The following is a 20,475-nucleotide window of genomic DNA, read 5'->3' on the forward strand; positions in this document are numbered from 1 at the left end:
TGTGAAATATGCCATTGATATTTTAATGGGGAGTGGATTGAATCTATAGATTGCTTTGGGTAGTATGGACATTTTGATGATGTCGATTCTACGAATCCTTGAACATGGAATGCTCTTCCATCTGTTTATGTCTTCCTCTATCTCTTCTTTCAGTGTCCTATAGTTTTCCACCTATAGGTCTTTTACCTCCTTAGTTAAATTTATTCCTAGGTATCTTAATTTTTTTTTTGGTGTGATGGTAAATGTGATTGCTTTTTTAGTCTCTCTTTCTGTAAGTTCATTATTGGTGTATAGAAATACCATAGATTTCTTGGTATTAATTTTGTATCCTGCTACACTGCCGAATTCATTTGTTAAGTCTAATAATTTTTTGATGGAATCTTTAGGATTTTCTATGTACAGTATCATGTCATCTGCAAATAAGGGCAGTTTTACTTCTTCTTTTCCAATTTGGATGCCTTTTATTTCTTCTTCTTGTCTGATTGCAATGGCTAGTATTTCCAGTACTATGTTGAACAGGAGTGGTGAGAGTGGGCATCCCTGTCTTGTTCCTGTTGTTAGGGGATATGGTTTACGTTTTTGCCCATTGAGTATGATGTTGGCTGTGGATTTGTCATATATAGCTTTTATTAAGTAGAGGTACAATCCTCTATTCCCACCTTGCTGAGAGTTTTTATTTTTTTTAATTTATTTTTTTATTAAGAGTGTTGGATTTTGTCAACTGCTTTTTCTGCATCAATTGATATGACTATGTGATTTTTATATCTCAATTTGTTTATGCGATGTATCACATTTAACTGCTTTTTGGATATTGTACCATCCTTGCATCCCCAGGAAAATCCTACTTGGTCATGGTCTATGATCTTTCTGATGTATTGCTGGATCCTATTTGCTAGAATATTGTTGAGGATTTTGGCATCTATGTTCATGAGGGATATTGGCCTGTAATTGTCTTTCATTGTGTTGTCTTTATCTGGTTTTGGTATTAGGGTGATACTAGCTTCATAGAATGACTATGGAAGTGTTGCTTCATAGAATGCTTGGAAGTGTTCCTTCCTTTTGCATTTTGTTGAATAGTCTGAGGAGGATAGGTTTTAGTTCTTCCTTGAATGTTTGGTAAAACTCCCCTGTGAAGCCATCTGGCCCCGGACTTTTGTTTGCTGGAAGCTTTTTGATGATTGCTTCAATTTCTTCCATAGTTATCTGCCTATTGAGATTTTTTAAATCTTTCTGATTGAGTTTTGGAAGGTTGTAATTTTCTAGAAATATGTCTATTTCCTCCAGGGTGTCTAGTTTGTTAGAATATAGTTGTTCATAGTATTTTTTAAACAATCATTTGTTATTTCTGTGGGGTCTGTTGTTATTTCACCTCTTTCATTTCTGATTTTGTTTATTTGTGTCCTCTCTCTCTGCTTCTTGGTGAACCTGGCTAGAGGTTCATCAATCTTGTTTATCCTTTCAAAGAACCAGCTCTTGGTTTCACAGGTCTTTTGTGGTTTTTTTTTTTGTTTGTTTGTTTGTTTTTTTTTTGTTTTTTTGTCTCTAAGTCATTTATTTCTGCTCTGATCTTTATTATCTTTCCTTCTGCTCACAATGGGCTTTTCTTGTTGTTGTCTTTCTAATTCTTTGAGTTGTATAGTTAGATGATTAACTTTCATTTTTTCTTGTTTTCTGAGGTAGGCCTATAAAGCTATAAACTTATCTTTCAGGAATGCTTTCATTGTGTCCCATATATTTTGGATTGTTGTGTTTTTATTGCCATTAGTTTCCAGGATGTTTTTAATTTTTTCATTGATCTCTTTGGCAACCCAATCATTGTTTAATAGCATACCTTTCAGCTTCTAAGCATTTGACTTTTTTGGATTGTTTTTATTTTAGTTTATTTTTAATACAAGTGGCCTGGTACATGAAATTCATGCACGAGGAGGGGGGTTCCCTCAGCCCAGCCTGCACCCTCTCTAATCTGGGGTCCCCTTGGGGGATGTCTGACTACAGGATCAGGTCTATACCAGCAGCTGAACATCCATCTCTCAATCCAGAACTGCTGGCTCCTATGTGCTCACCTGCCTGCCTGATTGCCCCTAACCACTCTGCATACCAGTCTTCTTGCCCCCAACTGCTCCCTTTTGCTGACCTACTTGCCTCCAACTGCCCCCTCCCTGCTGGCCTGCTTGCCCCCAACTGCCCCTCCCCCCAATGCCAGTCTGCTCATCCCCAACTGCCCTTCTGGCCCGATCACCCCTAATTACCTCTGCCTCGGCCCTGCCACCATGGCTTTGTCCAGAAGGACGTCCAGAAGGTCTCCCAGAAGGTCTCCCATTCTAATTAGCACATTACCCTTTTATTAGTATAAATTATGCCATTGTGATCTGAAAAGATGTTTGATATGATTTAAATCTTCTTGAATTTGGGGAGACTTTTCTTGTGACCCAATATGTGGTCTATTTTTGAAAATGTCCCATGTGCACTTGAGAAGAATATATATAACATGGCTTTGGGGTAAAATGTTCTGAAGATGTCAATTAAGTCCATCTGATCTAATGAGTCATTAAGGATTGTTGTTTCTTTGCTGATTTTTTTGTGTAGAGGATTTATCCAGTGATGTCAGTGTATTAAAGTCCCCTACTATGATTATCAATCTCTCCCTTGATATCTTCCAGGAGGTTTTTTTTTTTTTATGTATTTGGGTGCTGCTGCATTGGGTGCATATATGTTTTGCAGGGTTATATTCTCTTATTGTCTAGATCCCTTTAGTATTATGAAGTTGACTTCCTTATCTCTTGTTATGGCCTTCACTTTGAGGTGTCTTTTGTCAGATATAAGTTTTGCTACCCCATTTTTTTTTTCCATCTCCATTTGTCTGAAAGATATTTTTCCATCTCTTCACTTTCAGTCTGTGTGTCCCTTGTTCTGAGGTGGGTGTCTTGTAGACAGCATATATATGGGTCATGTTTCTTTTTTTTTTATCCATTCAGCCACTCAATGTCTTTTGATTGGAGCATTTAGTCTGTTTACATTTAAAGTTATTGTTTGTAGCCATTTTTGTTTTTTGTGCCTCTGTTCTTTCTTATCTTATTATTTCTTCTTTTCACAGCAGTCCCTTTAGCATTTTGTGCATTGCTGGCTTGGTAGTGATAAATTCTCTTGAGCCTTTTTTTTTTTTTTGTCTGTGAAGCTCCTTTCTTCCCATACAATTTTGAACGATAGCCTTGCTAGGTAGAGTATTCTTGGAATCAGTCCCTTGCTTTGCATCACTTTGTAAATTTCCTTCCATTCTTTTCTGGCCTGATGTATTTCTGTTGAGAAATCGTTTGATAATCTAACGGAAGATCCCTTGTACATAATTTTCTGTCTCTCATAGCCTTTAAACCTGTTAACCAGGGAGTTCCCTTTTTAATGACGCAACCTGTAACGGGCGCGTACTCTTTCACTAGGACGTGTCAGTACGTCATGCCCAGAGGACATAATTTCATATTATTTTTTTTTATTTATACTTAATGAAAATAAATGAAATATATATATATTTCCATATATATATATATATATATATATATATATATATATATATATATAAAGCACAAAGGAAAATACAAAATTACAAAAAATAGAAAAGAATACAAAAAAAAATGGACACGTCGAATTAAAAAATTATAAATTTTACAAACAATGATAAAGATTACAAAAAATAGCCGAAACCGATTTGGCTCAGTGGATAGAGCGTCGGTCTTCGGACCTAAAGGTCCCTGGTTCGATTCCAGTCAAGGGCATGTTCCTTGGTTGCCGGCACATCCCCAGTGGGGGGTGTGCAAGAGGCAGCTGATCGATGTCTCTCATTTCATCGATATTTCTAACTCTCTATCCCTCCCCTTTCCTTCCTCTCTGTAAAAAATCAATAAAATATAAATAATAATAAAAAAAAAAGATTACAAAAAGTATATACCGTCCCTTTCGGGGCGAAACATATATTTCAAGGACGTATTCATACGTCCTACCCATTCCCAATATTGTTTACGTTTGATGTATTTATAGGTCCCGCTCGGTTAACAGGTTAAGATTCTATTTTTGTCCTGAATATTTGCCATCATAATTATGATGTCTTGGTGTGGGTCTTTTCCGGTTTATCTTGTTTGGAACTCTCTGTGCTTGTGTGACTTTTTCTTCCCCGCATCAGGGAAGTTTTCTGACAATATTTCTTTAAATGGGTTTTCTAACCCTTGTTCCTCTTCCTTTTGATCTTGCATCCCTATTATTCGTATGTTGCTTCATTTCATTTTGTCCTATAGCTCCCTTAAGCTCTCCTCCTGTCTTTTAATTTTTTTTCTCCAATAGCAGTTCAGTTTGGGTGTGTTTTTGCTTCCCTTTTAGTTTGCCAATTGTTCCTCTGAGTCTCCTAGTCTACTGTTGAAACTTTCCATGGTGTTTTTTATTACAGCTATAACACTCTTCATTTCTTCTTGATTCTTACATAAGTTGTTGATTTTTTTCATCAATCCAGTTTATGAACTGTCTGACCCTTATTCTGAATTCTTTTTCTGACATATTGCATGCCGGTGTTTCACTTAGCTCCTTTTCTTGTGATTCTTCCTTTCCTTTCCTTTGGGAGTTTCTTTGTCTACCCATTTTTTTTTTTAATCTCATCGATGAATCTAGATGTTGAGTTGTACAGGGGTTGCTCCTTGGATGGCAGTGGCTCATTGGGCTTCAGTTGCTCCTCAGGCAGTCATGGTAGTGGCTGCTCCTCAGTTGCCAGCAGCTCCTCTGGTGGGTGCTCTTCACAGCAATGGTGGCTCCTCTGGCTGGTGGGGGGAGTCTGCTTGCACAGCTGTTGTTCCTTGGATGGGGGTGGGCTGATCACAAGTCTGTTGCTCCTTGGATGGGGGCAGGCTGCATGTGTCTGATGCTCCTTGGATGGGGGTGGGCTGTGCACTGCTTCTGTTCCTTAAATGGGGCAGACTATTTGTGAGGCTGCTATACCTTGGACAGGGGCAGGTTGCTTGCAGGGCTGCTGCTCCTCCTATGGGTGTGAACTGCTCGCACAGCTGCTGCTCTTTGGATGGGGGATGGGCTGCTTGTGCAGCTGCTGCTCTTCAGGTGGGAGTGAGCTGCATGTGAGGCTGCTCGCTTCTTGGATGGGGTGGGCTGCTCACCCGGCTGCTGCTCTCAGACAGGTGCAGGTTGTGTGTGGCTGCTGCTTCTTGAATGGGGGCAGGTTGCTCACAGAGTTGCTGTTCTTCGGATGGGGGTGAGCATCTCACAAAGCTGCTGCTCCTCAGATGGGGCAAGCTGCTTGCATGGTTGCTGCTCCTCAGACGGGGGAGCAGGCCACTCACACAGCTGCTGCTCCTCAGACAGGGCAGGCTGCTCATGTGGATGCTCTCCTCATAAAGGGGAGCGGGCCACTCACATAGCTACTTGACAGGGGCAGGTCACTTGAGGCTGCTGCTCTTAGGCCTGGGGCAGCCTGCTTACAGGGCTGCTGCTCCTTAGACAGGAGCAGGGAGCTCACTTGTCTGCTGCTCACGTGGTTGCAGTGCTCTGCACTTTCTCCAGAGGTCCTCTGCCCTTCCCCACTACAAATTGTCTCACCAGCTGAGTTTCCTTTGCCAATTTGGGTTGGATGTTATTTGTTTCAGCTTCTCATTCTATTTGCTCTGGCACAAGGCTCGGGACATGTCTGTCTATTCTGTCACCATTTTCCCCTCTCCAACTTTTGATATCATCATTGGAATTAAACATCCATGTGGTGATAAAGAGGCCCCCAACAACTGCTTCTTCCATTGCTCAGTCATTCCATTGTCACACCTAGACTTCGGGCTATCATCAGATAGTGTAACTCCTTCCTCGACAACATCCCACACTATTTTTTCATCTGTCCTACCAGTTTACCTTCACAAGGACTCTTACTGTAGGAATAGTCAAAACACATTATAATCACATATTCACTTCACACTTGGTATTTATTTTTCTTGGAAATCTCTTCCTCCATTCTTTTTAGAGCTGAATCTTAAACTTTCAGGTCTCAGCTTAAATGTCACCTCCCCAGAGATCTCTTCACTAAGCACTTTCCCCTAATTATTCACTTTCTAACTCTCCTTCAAGCTCCTTCTTTTCTTCACTTTCTTTCATATCCAGATTAGAGCTCCTGATCTATCATTATGATCATTCTCTTGCAAACACCTTCAACTCCCCTACTTCCTCTTTCTCTGTTATACTCACCTTGCAAAACCTCACTCCTTAATGGACTCAACCATATGCATTTTCCATGCCAGCATCTCAGTAGCTGAAGGCAGCTGAAGAAAAACCTCAGAACTGGATATATGGCTTTCACTGTATATTCATGGTCTCAAACCTGGTATGGGCTCTCAATGCTGTCTGGCTACCACTTTCTCACTCTTGAAATGGCCTTGACCTTTCTCACCTTCCCATTTGTCCCAATAAGCCTCAGCTAATGACCTTTTCCCATATGTTAGTGAGAAATCAAAACCATCAAATGAGAACTCCCTCATTTGACCATCACCAAATCTACACTCTACCCTGTCTGTATCTGTACCTATGATTCCTTTTTCCCCCCTATTAAAATGGAGGATCTTTCTTTTCTTCTATCAATGGCAGATCTATTCATTTATGCTCTGATACCATTGCGTTGCTTCTTCTCAAAGATTTTACTTACTTGGGCATTCACCCTCTTCCCTAAATCATCAATCTGTTTACCTCTGTAGAATCATGTCAGCATGGTGAGGGAAATCATTTATCCTTAAGAAAACAAACAGAATCCTAACTGGTTTGGCTCAGTGGATAGAACATTGGCCTGTGGACTCAAGGGTCCCAGGTTAGATTCCGGTCAAGGGCATGTACCTTGGTTGCGAGCACATACCCAATAGGGATTGTGTAGGAGGCAGCTGATAGATGTTTCTCTCTCTCATCGATGTTTCTAACTCTCTATCCCTCTCCCTTCCTCTCTGTAAAAAAAAAAATCAATTATATATATATATATATATATATATATATATATATATATATATATGAAAAGAAAACAAACAGAAACAACTTTCCTCCACTCCACACTCCCCTTAACCTGCTCCATTGTCCTGATCACCTTCACAGCAAAATTGCTCAAGAGGTTTCCATGCATTATTTCCACTTCATTCCCTACTTTCTCTTCAAACCACTATAATATTGCTTCCATATCTATTAATCTACAGAGTCAATCCTGTTAAGGTAACCAATGATCAAAAGGTCATCTCTCAGTCCTCATCATATTCAACTTCTCACCACTGGTTTTAGACAAAGTTGGCCACTCCCTCCTTCTTGGAATTCTCACCTACTTTGGTTTCTGTAACTATCTTCTGACTCTCCAAATACATTTCTGCCCAGTTTTTCTTATTCTCCTTTGTGGTTTCTCCTCCTCTACTTAATCATTAGATACTGAAGTTCTTCTCAACTCAGTCCCAGGCCTTCTCTTTCTCTACTCTCTTTCCCAGGTGAACTCATCACTCCCTTGGCTTTAAATATTATCTACATGCTGACAACTCCCTCCCAAATTTGCATTTTACCCACACCTCTTCTGCATGTTCCCAAGCTCTTGTATTCCAGCTACCTATTCTCTTATCTCCAATTTTATGTTTCACAGGAATCTCAAACTTAACATGTCCCAAACTGAACTCTTGTTTTTTTTTTGTTTTTTTTTTTTTTTGTGTGTGTGTGTGTGTGTGTGTGTGTGTGTTTTCTCACTTCAAGCCTAGGCCTCCCTCAGACTCACTCATCTCAGTACATAGCACTATCATTTCTTCAATGACTCAAGCTAGAAAACTGGAGTTTTTCTTGAGTCCTGTTTCTCCCTTTCCCTCACCTACCACATTTGATGTTCATGTAAGTCTTCACAGCTATTCCTTCAGAATTTGATCAACATTCCGCATCTGCATGGCTATCACCCAGTTCAAGCCACCATTATCTCTTCCTTTCATTGCTATACCAGCCTCTTTTCTGGTCTCTCTGTAGCCACTGCTGCCCCCTTCCAGTTCTGGTCTCTTTATTTTTTTATTTTAAATAATAAATCTTTATTGTTCAGATTATTACAGGTGTTCCTCTTTCCCCCCTCTTCCCCCATAGCTCCCCTCCACCTGATTCCCAACCCCACCCCATGCCCTTACCCCCGCCCCTGTCTTCATCCATAGGTGTAAGATTTTTTGTTGTTCTTTTTTTAAAAAAAAAAAAAAATAAATCTTTATTGTTCAGATTATTACAGGTGTTCCTCCCCCCAACCCCCCTTAGCTCCCCTCCACCTGATTACCAACCCCACCCCACGCCCTTACCCCCACCACTGTTTTCATCCATAGGTGTAAGATTTTTGTCCAATCTCTTCCCGCACCTCTCAGACTCCTTCCCCCTGAGAATTGTTAGTCCAATCCCTTTCTATGTCCCTGATTCTATTATATTCACCAGTCCATTTTGTTCTTCAGATTTTTTATTCACTTGATTTTTAGATTCACTTGTTGGTAGGTATGTATTTGATGTCTTTTTTGTTGTTCATAATTTCTACCTTTACCTTTTTCTTCTTCTTCCTCTTCTTAAAGAATACCCTTCAGCATTTCATGTAATCCTGGTTTGGTGGTGATGAACTCCTTTAACTTTTTTTCGTCTGTGAAGCTCTTTATCTGACCTTCAATTCTGAATGATAGCTTTGCTGGGTAATCTTGGTTGTAGGTTCCTGTTGTTCATCATTTTGAATATTTCTTGCCACTCCCTTCTGGCCTGCATAGTTTCTGTTGAGAAATCAGCTAACAGTAGTATGGGTACTCCCTTGTAGGTAACTAGCTGTTTTTCTCTTGCTGCTTATAAGATTCTCTCTTTGTCTTTTGCTCTTGGCATTTTAATTATGATGTGTCTTGGTGTGGTCCTCTTTGGATTCCTCTTGTTTGGGGTTCTGTGCACTTCCTGAACTTGTAAGTCTATTTCTTTTACCAAGTAGGGAAAGTTTTCTGTCGTTATTTCTTTCAATAGGCATTCAATATCCTGCTCACTCTCTCCTGGCACCCCAAAAATCTGGATGTTGGTACACTTTAAGCTGTCCCAGAGGCTCCTTACACTATCCTCACACTTTTGGATTCTTCTTTCTTTCTGCCTTTCTGGTTGGGTGATTTTTTCTTCCTTATATTCCAGATCTTTGGTTTGATTGTTGGGGTATGTTGATCTATAGTTGAGTTTTTGTATATTCTTTATTTCAGACATTTCATGTATACTTAATTTCTGACTGGTCCTTTTCCTTTTTTTATTTTTTTAATTCTCATTAAGGTCCTTGAAGATCTCACAGAGCTTCTTGGAGATCTCATCAAGTTTCTCAAAGGTTTTTAGAAGATTCTTGAGTAACCTTATAAATGTGATTCTGAACTCTGTGCCATCCAGTAGTTTACTTTCCTCCATTTCTCCCATTCCTGACATATTTCTGTGTCTCCTCATTTTGGCTGCCTCCCTGTGTTGATGGAGTGGCTTTGTTTGGTAAGTGACCTATAGGGGCCAGTAGTTCAGCTTCCCCAATCACCTGAGGTGGTCGCTTTTGGTATATCCCTTTGTGGGCTGAATGCAAAGTCTTGGTGTAGTTAAGCCTTGATTGCTGTTGGTACACTGGGAGGATTTGACCTCCAGGCCAATTGTCTGTGAGGACCCGCTGTGTCTATAAAGGAAGAACTGCTGTGCTGGAGACCCGGTTTGTTTCAGTGGGGCGTTGGTGCTCACTGAGTCCATCTCCCGAGTATGTCACTTATGGGTGTGAGTGGTTGAAATTGACCACTAGGAACACTGACTTTTGGATCTCCAATGGGATGCAGTTCAGCTACTGTCTGAGGCCACCCTGCAGGAGCTACTGCAAGAACTACAGTTTTCTCCTGTTCGCTTGGGACTTGGCTGTTTTGGTGCTGGAGCTGCAGTTTATATTGTTAAGCTGCCATAATACAGGCCATTTATATGCAAAAGCAGCTGTGTGGTGCCTGGGCGGGTCTGTAGAATGTGTGGGCGGGGCCTCAGAGCAGGGTCTCAGAGTGGAGGGGGGCCTCAGGACATCACTAGGCTAGGGCATGGCTAACAGCGATGGCTGCTATCAGCCATCCAAGCCCTTCCGTGTTTCCAAGTCACCATGTTTCCTAGTCCCTGCATCCCTGCAATCCAGCACAGTAAACAATGATTGCTGCATGCACCTCTACAAGAGAGTCACCTTCACTTTCGAACCCGATGACCAACAGACCAGCTTCTCCCCATAGGCGTCTGGGTTCCCCACGTGACCCCAGAAACTGGATTTCAAAGTGATCAAGAGCTTGTTTTCCTTTGGGTTGAAAAAAGGCCTCGCGCCCAGTCGCCTGCTACCAGCCCAATTCGAGTGCCTCTGTACCTAGGCTCCTCAGCTTTTCAGCACCTGCGTTCCTTTCTCTTTCAGCCAGCCTTCCCATGGTTTTGGGTAATAGCTATCCTTTATATTAGTTTTAATTTTTAAATTGTTGTGCGAGGCAGCAGACCAGCTGTTTACCTATGCCGCCATCTTGGTTCTCTCAGTTCTGGTCTCTTTAGATATTGCAAAAGTAAAAATCAGATCTAACTCTCCTACTTCAAACCCTATAGACATTTCCCAAGTGAATAACACCCAAACTCTTTTTCCATGGCCTCTCTTTGCCACATCCCACTTATGCTGCTCTTTTGTTTGCCTAGAACAATCTGACCCCACTGACCTCCTTTCCGTTTTTGAACACATCAAGTTCTTTGCCACCTCAGGGCCTTCTCACTTGGTATTGCTTTTTTTCTGGAAACCTTTTCCCCCATTCTTCATGTGGCTGATCTTTCATCCTTCAGGGATCCATTTAAATATCACCTCCTCAAAGAGGTCTTCCCTGAGAACTCTTCTGTGGTTTCCCTATTCCTGTAACCTATTCTTTCATGAGACTCATCATGATCTGTAATGTTGTATTCATTTATGTGATAATTTGGCTGTAAACCCCATAGAGTATTGACTATGTCTCTCTTGTTCAATAGCATATCTCCACCAGCTAGTATGCTACCTGGCACACAGTAAGTGCTTAATAAATATTTTCTAAATGGCTCAGTAGTTGCATGGATAGGAGTAATTTTGAGACATACAAATTAGAATCCTCAGGCTATTCCATACAAGTCATTATCAACTGCCTACTGGATTCTAACTCTGTGAAAGGTGGGTTTCTGGCTGAGGAGTCTGGTTGGTGAGAGAAAACCCCTCAACATCTCTGGCCAAAGAGAAACATTGGGAGAAAATGAAGCAAAAAAAATAGTCCAAGGAGAACTACAATCTAAGAAAAAATGAGAGCTAGAATGGCTCCCATCCTTTTATGGATGCCAGGGTGGGAAATCTAACAGATATTTCCTATCAGGGAAAAAATGTTTCTTTAAAGGGCAAGCTACTTTTCTTTCAGAATGACCAGAGGCTGGGGATGGGGTGAGGGTCAGGATAACTTCATAGTCCTTCCTATACCTGAACATCTCTGGGTAGACACGAGAGCTTTCCCTAGAGTTACCTCCCTCTTTCCCTCCAGGTCTTCATGGTCCTGCAACTTCCTCCAAAGCTGAACTTGGAGAGGTATCTTCTGGAAAACCTGCTGGCATCTGATTCATTTTCTGGTTTCCAAACAGATATTTTTACCCAGTGGCCTTGATAGAGACACCTGTCTCCTGTTGTAGCAAGTCATAAACAGGTAGCAAGACCAAAGCCATTTGTCCTTCCACAAATACTTGGGAATCTGTGATCACTTCACAAAACTCCAATCCCCATGATGCTTCTGAGAGAACACTGCAGAAGACCTGCTTGGCAATTGTTCCCTCCCCTCCAGAGTTCTCCCCTCAGGGGCTACATAGCCAATAGACTCAGTCCCATTGTCTAATAGGCCCAGTCATGCTCCTAAACCCTGTATGCTAGGGCTGCCACCTGATGACAGATGTGAGGGCTGTGCCAGATGTGAGGCTGATGCCACCATATGGCACTGTGGTTCATAAGGTCTGAAGCTGCTGTCACTGAGTTGTGACAGAATTAGTGGGGAGATCCTGCATTTTATCCCCCATTCACCTGTCACTGGAAGAGTCAGTGAGAAGAAACTGTAGCAATGAAATATTCACAAGAGCTTGAAGGAGTTGTCATGTCACTCCAAATAGCCCTGAGCATCCCAGCCCCCATCCTCCACATACTACACCAAATATTTTTGAGGGAGGCAGAGACAGAGATTGTTTGAGCCAGAACAGAAGAGATGAGAAATGGAGGGGAAAACAGATGAGCAGGAAAAGGGGCCAGAGAGCCAAGATGGAGGGGAGAGGCAAGGCCAGGCAGAGAAAACCAGACAGAAGCAGAGAAATGGGACAAGAGCAGGGCCTTAAAGACAGTGAAAAAGAAAGGATGAGCTTGAAGAAGGCAAGCCTGACAGAGAACTTGTGTCCATCAACTCTAGCTTTTAGGAGACCCACTCCAGTGATTCTACTGTTCTCTAAATGTCCTTGAGCTGCCTTACCCACTCAGGCTCCTGTTACTGGGAAAGGACCACATGGTAATGAGAGCCTTCTGGTATCAAGCTCTTTGGGGAGGAACACTGCAATTATGCCACACCAACAGCATGATGGCACCCTCTCCATTTCACAGTTGGGGATGTGACGAGAAAGGGGCAACTAAAGCAGCCTGAAGAAGAGACCCAGGCCACTGTCCTGACGTAGGCCCATTCCCCAGCCATCCGAGGATATATTTTTCTTGTGAAAGAGAATGAAATCTAGAGGAGAAAACAAGAAGATGAGAGCATTCCAGATGGCAGTAGGGAATGGTCATGATGGGAAAAGTGGAGTTGGCAGGGAAGGGAACTGCAGGCCTGAATTCCTCCCCTTGTTGAACACATCTTTCTGAGGCCAAGCTGGGCTGCAGAGCTCAGGCACAGAATGCTAAGCCAGAGGAGTCCCTGGCCACCCAGCTCTCTCTCTCCTCTTGAATCCTAGCCGCTAGTCTAGGGTTGAACTATAAACAAGGCTTAGAGGCTGGATAGGGAGAACAGGTGTGGGCAAGAGCTGTTGGTAATATCCCAACAGGTAGCTACCTCCAGCAGTCAAAGACCCAAGGCTCAAACAGCAGCACTCTGGGGGCTGTTTGGCAGGCAGCAGCTGCACAGGATTCTGAGCAAAGACTCCTGAAGCCAAATGAGTGCTTACTTGGCTGGCTGACTGTCATTTCTGTCTTCTCTGTGAGGCTACCAGGTATGGATGGCCTGGCCTACAAGCCTGAGATTCCCCCACCTCCTGACTTTGGTCAGACAGCTGGAGAATCTCAGAGTTGGCAGAGATCTTGGGAGTTATTTACTTCAGTGTCATCCACCCTCTATTGACATCCAGAAGTAGCAGGGGAAGGCTTTCTAGAGGTGGACTGCAGCTGGGTACTACAGAAGGGGCCACATTTGGGCAAGTAGAGAGGAGAGCACTGAGAACAAGACCAGAGACAGAAGGAGAGCAGGGAGGGCTGTGGCAGAAGGCATGAAAACAATTGCCTCAGTGTCGGGGAAGGGCTGCTGGGGAGAGGTTAGCTGGGACACAAGAAGCTGGAGCCAGCCCAAGAAGACAGTGAGTGAACTTTTTCTCATCTTCTTCTCATGTCTGGCTCTGCTAGGGCATAACGTCCTCTTCCCAGAGCCCTCTTGGTAAGCTTGTGAGGAGAAAGGCGGTCCAGTCTAGTCATAGCTGGACAGAGACAGGTACATCTTTCGGGCTGTTTTGCCTAGATGCCCATCAACCCCTCCTTGCCTGCAATCATGCAAGTACTACCTGAAGCATAGGCACCATGCTGGCCTCCTCTGAGGGTGAAAACAGAAGCAACCCTCGGCTTCTTCCATGTGCACCATCTCCAAGCTGTCCACCCAAGAGTTGGGGAAGGGCAAAATCAGACTAAGAAGCAACTCAACAAAAGAGGTCATGTGAGCAGAGGCCTGATAAACTCATGTTACCCCATTTGGAGGTATTCAGAGATGCGAAATACAGCATGAGGACAATGAAACACCTCCTTTTCTGCCCAATTGCATCTTCCTGCTGAGAATGAGGGAGAAATTATAAGGTGTTTTCTAAAGAATAAGTAAGATCCTATGGGATCAGGAAAGGGAGAGAAAAGTTGGTGAACCCTACACCTAGGAATAAGAGCCAAAGGCAAGAGCAAGTGCTGAGTTATCACAGAGAGCATGAATTAGTACCCAAACACTCATGATGCTAGTCAGGATCCCCTGTCTGTTTACTGGAAGTGAGTAGCATTAAAATTGTCAGCTTCAAAGGGCCTGTGGCTTTGTCTTTAGAGGAAGATGGGGGTGAGGGTGGTAAGAAGACTGAGTCCTACTCTGCAACTAGGCTGGGGAGAGACAGGACTTAAAGGGATCCTTATAATTTACAGACTCCCTAGTCAGCAACACAGATTCAAAAATGAACCCCAGACTTAACTCACTAAGGTAAGAAAAGCATACCCAGGCCTTTTAGAAAGAACCAAAAAGGGTAAGGAAAAATGATCTCCCTCCCCCCAATGCTTAGTTTCCCAGAACATTCTATTAACCAGAAAGCCCTTCCCTAAGCATTAACGCTTTTGCATTACAGTAATTATATATATATATATATATATATATATATATATATATATATATATATATATATATATTTTTACTGATTAAAACCCACAGGGCTGGGACTCTTCCACAATAATGCAAGCTCTGTTCCCATCTTCCTTTTTGTAAGGGGAACAAACAGGATAGTCCCTTCTTGTGAGTCACAGCCTCATTCCAGCAGCTTTTAGATTGCATTCATTCATATATGCAACAAAACTTAACTGAGCATCTACAGTGTGCCAGGTATAGTTCTGGATAATCAAGATTTGAAGGTAAATAGGTCCAGTCTCTCCCTTCAGAGAGGTGCAGTCTGAAGTAGGGGCAAGTATGTAAACAGACAAATGTAAAACCATGTGTCAACTGGCACCAAAAGAGGCAGCAGAGGATGCTATGAGAGCACAGGGGGAGGGCCTGTCTCCTGCCCCCCCCATGACTCTCAGAAGCAGAGTGTTGAAGGTGAATAGGAGTCCAGCAGATACAAGGCAGAGAAGGACATTCCAGTGAATGTCAAACATAATAGCAAAAATAAAGAAGATTCCGTAAAGAGGGAAACCTCTAAGTATTTAAGCCAATGAAATCAAAAGATGAAATCATAGAACATATTTAGGGAACATTTAAGGAAAACTTTCATTTCTGGATGCAGGAGTGAGGACAGAGGACTTGTGTTAGCCACTGGCCCCTTTTTGTGGTTGTGTGAGATAATGCAGTGCAATTGGTACACTCAGAAGAGGCTACAGAGATAACCAGGGACATAGCTCAGCCCTGGGCTTACCAGTCACACATCCTATGCACCACTCAAAAGTTACACATGGAAGGCCCCCTCTCACATCACAGAAGGAGGCAGGAAGGGTAGACGACCAGCAGATGCACTGAAATCCAGCCATGGTAATGAAGGCCAAGCCAAGAAGCTCACATGTCATGTATTATGCCCACATTGAAGAGAATCCATGGAAGACAGCTTACGATAGGGTTAGGGCAAACAGTGGGAAATTACAAAGAACCCTACTGCAGTACCAAATGTGAGCAGGAAGATCCCCTGGGGACATAGCCACATTCACAGGGGCCAGCCTGAAGAAAGAAGGGGTGAAAATCAATAGGCACAACAATACTGCTAATTATCAGCTGCAGTTCCTGCTCCTGAAGTCCTGGCCAAGAAGCAAGCCCCTTCCTCCTCCCCAGACGGTGGAAAGATGGCTTTGCTCAGCATTGCAAGGCTCTAAAAACTTGTTTAGAAAGTAATTCCTAACAGGGATACTCAGGTAGAACCATATGACAGATTAACAACTAAACGCCAGCAGACCAGACACATGTCTAATTAATAAAACTTATAAAGCAGAACAATTTATTGATGTTACAGGCAGGGCATTTAGTACAACAACAAAACCCAAATCCATGCAGAATATGCCATGTTCTCTAGGAAGCCTTTTCTCTTACAATCTGCACAATCCCTTCTTTAATGCAAATGGATGCCCAGGAAAGGAGAAAACATTGCAGAGCTCCAGGCTCCTAGAGCCCAACTCAGGAAGGCGACAGCTCAATCTCTGCCTTTTGGATCAATGTGCCAAGTTTAGTTCTGACTTGGGCTTTACTAGACTGGGCTACAATCCCAATTCTGGTAAGTTACTTAACCTTTTGGGCCTCAGTTCCCTCATCTATAAAATGGGACTCACTATATCACATACTTCAAAGCACATAAAGATTAAATATGTAATGTTAAGTGCTCAATCAATAATGACTATTAGCAATTATTATTACCATTGTTCTGTTTAGGCACCTACTAATAATAGGACCTGCTGTCTTAATATAGCCCACAGGGTTTGCCTTTCTCCACAAAATGTAATGGGAATGATTTGAAAATTGGTTCAAATTTCTCTGGATCTTGGGCCAAGACTTTAGACTTACAAATTAAAATAAATTTTGCTATAGGGAAAGCAAACTCTATTTGACTACTCCATTAAAGACAACTTATCCTATTTCTAGTGGTTAACATCGGGGATGCTGGAGTAAGATTGGATAGAAATCCCAGCTCTGCGTCTCAATAGCTGTGGGACCTTGGGTTTTTTCACCTCTCAACTTGTACATCAATTTTCTCATCTGTAAAATTGGGATAAAAACAGGATCTACCTCACAGGGTTGTTGTGAAGATTAAATATGATAATAATGCAAGTAAAGCAGGTAAAATTATGCCTGGCATACAGAAAGCAATGAGTGTATGCCAGATACCATTCTTACTGTATACAAATTCTTTTACAAACTCACCTTTGTGATTTCAGGTGCCCCCATCGCTTGAATTGTACACAGCTCAAGAAAAAAAAGTGACAGGTATGCACCTGCATATTCCTACTTGCCAAGGTTTTCTTTTATTTTTAAATAAGTAATGCACCACCTCATAGGGTAGGCTTGTTTCTCAGCCCAGGGAACGCTAATGCATGCATGTGAAGGCAGGCCAGCCAGGGTGCTGTGGACCTAGAGAGGCTAAGGCACTGGGAGACAGTAATTAGAATGCCCCCCATTTTCAACATAGGATTCCCTGCTAGGGATGAGGTTGGGGGGGCGGGTAGGGAGGGAGGAGTGTGGAGCCTAGTCAAGCTGGTGGTCGCCTCTATTGCCCTCCAGACTTCTAGCTCTCCTGGCTGCTCCCTCCAGCTGCAAGCTTCCTGCTCACCCCTCCACTTTCCTATGGGCACACAAAACCCAAGCCCTGTTCATCTTGTCTTCCAGTTTCCTCTAGAGAAGCACCACCAAGCACCCGCAGGTGGCCTGACTACTGGAAGGCCTCTTTGGGAACTGGGGGTGGGGGTAGGGAGACATAGGCTCCTGAGGTGCCAACTCAGTCCATCCACAGCAGGCGCCAAGAGGCCTGTGCAGGCGCTGCCCTGAGTCACTTTGAGAGGCCGGCAGGATCCTCCTACCCCACAGATTGCAGCCTCAGCCACTAGCCCCGCTTTCTGGCCCTTTCCCAGGTGAGCCCAAACCGGACTGCTCTGAGCGCGGTACTTACTGTTGAGGCCTCTCCAGGCCGCGTTCCCCTTGTGCTACCCCTGGCTGTGCCCAGAGCCCACGGCAGCGGTGGCGTCTGTAGGAAGAGAAAGATCACGCCTGCCTTAGAAACCTAGCCCCTGCTGTGACCAGAATCTTAAAGAAGGAGACAACTGGCTCAGCCCAGTGCCTGGAATGAAGTGGCGAACTAGAGAGGTAGCTGGTAAACAGGCGTCTGCTGCCTCTGCAGGCCTGCAATCCACCGCGGAGGAGCTTCTCCCTCCCCCTACACTGGACGGCCCCCCGCGGAGGATCTGGCAGCGGAGGAGGGAGGGCTGCACGGACACAGACTGGTGGATAATCCACCTACTGGGCATTGTGCTTTACATCCATTTTCTCACCCCAGCGTCCTCCCCATTGTACAGAAGACAAAACCAAGGCTCAGGGGAGCAAAGCAAATAGTCCTAGATACACGGAGGGGGGCCAAGATTGGAAACCAGAGGGATCTCAAACTGGCAGCTGCCTGTCACTTTTGTGCTACCACAAAAAGACATTCGAAGACCCCTGTCTCCACCTCCTGTTATCCCATTTTTCTGGCAGGACCAGAGACAGTGGCAACCCCTTTTCAGTGAGGCTGGGATCTGTGGCATGAAGGTGGAGGTGGGTCCCTGGGATACATGTGCCAGGCCTTTCAGGAGACACAAAGTGTAATAGGAGATAGTCTGGGTCCAGGTGCCATCCACGAGACAGGCACTGAGCCTGTGAGATCTGGGTTATGGTGGGAGGGTCAAGATGCAGTGCAGAGGCTCCTTCAAGGTACTTGAGTGAGGGCCCTCATCACCCTCTTTAAAGGATGAGTGGACGGCAGCTGTGGTGGGAAATTAAGTCCTGTGGCTTCTCTGTGGGAGCTACCTCAACCTCCCTGCCTTGACAATGATATCTGTGAAATGGGTAAGATTTCTTCTTCCTTCCCAGTTAAAATGATGAAATAACGGAATATTCCTGCTTTTTTTCTTCTGGTCATAAAATAAAAGAGCAGTTTCAGGACTTGTATTCTTCCTACCTTGCCCCCCCCCCCCCGCTTATCCATTTATTTATTCATTTAGTAAATATTTATTAACATCTACTAATGCTAGGCATAGTGCTAGGTGCTTGGCACTACCATGGTTCTGTGTGGGAGTCTACATGGGAGGTGGAAAGCACACAGGGCTGGAAATTAGGAAACACATATTAAGTTCCAGTTCTTTGACTAAATAGATATGTGATCCTGGATGAGTCATGTCTTCTTTTGGGACCTCAGTTTTCTTGTTGGTCAAACAGGGCTAATAGCCCTAACCAGTTTGGCTCAGTGGATAGAGCATCAGCCTGTGGACTGAAGGGTCCCAGGTTCGATTCCAGTCAAGGATATGTACCTTGGTTGTGGGCACATCCTGAGTAGTGTGCAGGAGGCAGGTGATCGATATTTCTCTCTCATCGATGTTTCTAATTATCTACCCCTCTCCCTTCTTCTCTATAAAAAAATCAATAAAATATATTAAACACACACACACACAAACACACACACACAGACGGCTAATAACACCTTCCCGTCCTACTTCATGGGGGTGTTTCTGAGGCTCAATGGAGATAATGGACGAGAAGGTGCTTTGAAAAGTATAAAGCCACTAGACAAATGGCAAGGATTAATCTGTTTCCAAGGTAGGAAGGGGCTACTGGAAAGTAAAGCTTAAAAGAAATCCTGTACTCTCCTAAATTCATTGCACTGAATTTCATCTTCCCTGAATCACTGATCCTACACCCGGGCAAGAGTCTCTGCTCTATGAAATACCATCCTCCCTCAACAGTGTCCATGACATCTAGGTTAGGACGACCTGGCCTTAAGCCAGGGAGATTGTTTAGGGGACTTGAGTGGAACCAGTGTGGCAATCTTGGCTCTGGGTCTCTAATTACTGGGAACACTAACATTATCCTCCCACCTGAGCCCACCTAAGTCCATGACTGCATGTGTCTGGGTGAAAACCACTTGAGGCTCCCAGAGATACCCCTTCAGGAACCACAGGGCTCAGGTCAGGTAGTAGAAGGTGGCCTTGAAGGTGGATGCTCTATTTTTCAGAAGCTAGGGGTTCTGGGTTGGACCCAGCTAGCTGAGATCTTACAACAAAACTAGTGGAGCCTCTGGAAAGGTCTCTAGTTTGCTCTAATCCTCTCTGCAAGCCACCCGAAACTGATCTACAACCTTAAATTACAGTATCATTCTTGCTTTGCAAATACAGCTTCAAGACAAAGCCCCAAATTACCAGAACTCTTCCCTACCCTTCCCTACCCACTAGCCTCCTTCCTTTCTTTCCCCCTCCCTATTAGTTTATAACCCTAAAGTCCCTTTGATATAAAAAATGCTAGAGCGCATGCGAAACAGCCAGAGCCTGAGCACCATGGCCAGCCAAACCCAAAGCTGCACTGCACAGCTCTGGAGCTGTACTAAAATGGTAGTCAGAGGCAGCGACAGAAAGAAGTACAGCTGTGGGCCAGGGCACCTTCAGCCAGCAGGTCCCTGGGGGGAAGTGCAGAACAGACAGATTCCACACCCAGCCTCCCTTGGCAATGTCAGAGACCATTCATCTTGCTGCTGAGGCGCCTCTCAATGTCTTCATAGATTCCCTTGTTGCATCTATCTAGCACAGGCTGCTCCTTTTAATAAAGTGCCCCTGCGGCTACTGAAGACAGCCTGATGTTATCCTTCACTCTCCTGCTCTTTCTCCCCAGTGTGGGCCACATACCAGTGACTGAGGCCTCCCAGGTTATATAGTACAGTCTCCTGAGGAAATGTGTGCTCCAGCCATGGCATAATGAAAGCATTGGGTGTGGGTGTATCAAATAC

General features: G+C 43.8%; 1 protein-coding gene across 4 annotated transcripts in view; it reads right to left on the reverse strand.

Annotated features, from left to right (window-relative positions):
• The window catches only part of FRMPD3 (FERM and PDZ domain containing 3), a 172,252-nt gene that overhangs the window by 98,953 nt on the left and 52,824 nt on the right, over positions 1-20,475 (reverse strand). For 2 of the 4 annotated variants that reach the window (XM_084870428.1, XM_084870432.1), the window contains exon 2: positions 17,620-17,694. The exons of the other annotated variants lie outside the window; for them this stretch is intronic. The gene's annotated coding sequence lies outside the window, so the exon portion shown is untranslated. The remainder of the gene's footprint in view (positions 1-17,619; positions 17,695-20,475) is intronic. 4 annotated transcript variants of the gene reach the window in all.

This window comes from Pipistrellus hanaki (assembly GCF_964339955.1).
Source record: "Pipistrellus hanaki genome assembly, chromosome: X".
Lineage (NCBI taxonomy): Eukaryota > Metazoa > Chordata > Mammalia > Chiroptera > Vespertilionidae > Pipistrellus > Pipistrellus hanaki.